Below are 1604 nucleotides of genomic sequence, written 5' to 3'. Positions count from 1 at the left end.
GGCTCGGCGGGTCATTTGGACGGCCCTAGGCATAAGGCTAGGTTAGTTGCCAAAGACTATAAACAGAAAGCTGGAATTAACTATGGCAAGGTATTCTTGAAGAAGAGGTCTATGATGATTGAAAGAGTACAACTGGTTACACTTTCTTTATCGGTGACATTGCTTTTACTTGGTCTTCAAAGAAGCAGCCGATAGTCACTCTTTCAACTTGTGAAACCGAATATGTTGCTGCATCATTGGGTGTCACTCATGCACTTTTGTTAAGAAATTTGTTCAAAGATCTTCAGTTCGGATAAGAAGAGCCGATCAAAATTTGTGTTGATAACAAGCCAGCTATTGCATTTTTGAAAAATATAGTGCTTCATGAAAGGAGCAAACATATCGATATTTGATATCATTTTATCTGCGATCAAATAAAGAACAAGGAAGTTGAGCTTAAGTTTGTGAAATTACAAGATCAGGTGGCTGACATATTTACTAAGTCATTCAAACATGATGTGTTTACTTTATTGCGAGGCAAGCTAGGTATGATTGAAGGATCAAGTTTAAGGGAAACAATTGAAAGTAAACTTTGATTAATTACCTTGAGAATTGAGAAGATCATTTAGTGATTTAAGGAGTTAAATGCATGAATATGTTAGATGCATGAATGTTGTTGGGAAATTCAAGAGTCTTTATTTGGAAGTCTAAGAGTCATTGTAGTAGTATATATATACGTGTGTGGTTTGTAAGTTAAAAGAAGCCAAGCAAAGAAGAGAAAAATCAATAGAATAATTTTATCCTCCTCCAAATTATTTATCCTAGACAAAAATATTGTTATCACTTGGTTCTCAAAAAGGATGTCGAGCAGTTGGATTTCAAACATGAAGACAGCTAGTTCTTAGTCATAGAGATATAGAATGAAGAAATTAAAGTCAATGACCCTTTCATGCCTTTAAATAATTACTAGGTTTTATACACGTGCAATTCACGTAGTTAAATACCATGATTAAGTATTTTTTAGCTTATTTTCTAACTAAAATTTATTCCTCAGTTCCACTGTAATAGTTTGTGCTCATTTTTGTTTCTAAACCTTAATATTGCGATTATTTATTTTCTTTGATGTCTATTTAAATGGGCTACGCCTAATTTAAACTTTTATGTTGATATTTGAATTGATAGAAAACAAATATAATTTAAAACTAATTTGAATTTTCATATTATTTTGATTGATATGAAACTAAGCTTTACTTGAGAAAGTACAATGTTGCAAAAGTAAAAAATATTAAAACAGTGTTATACAAGGAATGTGAATATTTAAAACCAATAAGACCAAATGATTGATTAAAAGTATGTTAAATGATACAAAAGAGAATATGAAGTTTGTTCCTAATCATTAATAGACTTCATAAAAATTATATATTAAAGATTAATGCTAATTCTAGTATACGTTTATAAGATAAAAACATCCAATAAGCATATAAAAATACTAAAAAAGCTCATGAAACTCCCTTCTAAAGATTCCTAAATTCACTCAAAAAATTAAACCGTTCTATAAAATATTCAGAAAATATTATATTTTATTCCTTTTGTTTTATTTTTTTATTGAGCTAAGATAAATCATT

Source organism: Asparagus officinalis, chromosome 1, assembly GCF_001876935.1.
Source record: "Asparagus officinalis chromosome 1, Aspof.V1, whole genome shotgun sequence".
NCBI lineage: Eukaryota > Viridiplantae > Streptophyta > Magnoliopsida > Asparagales > Asparagaceae > Asparagus > Asparagus officinalis.
Note: the sequence above shows the minus strand (reverse complement) of the source record.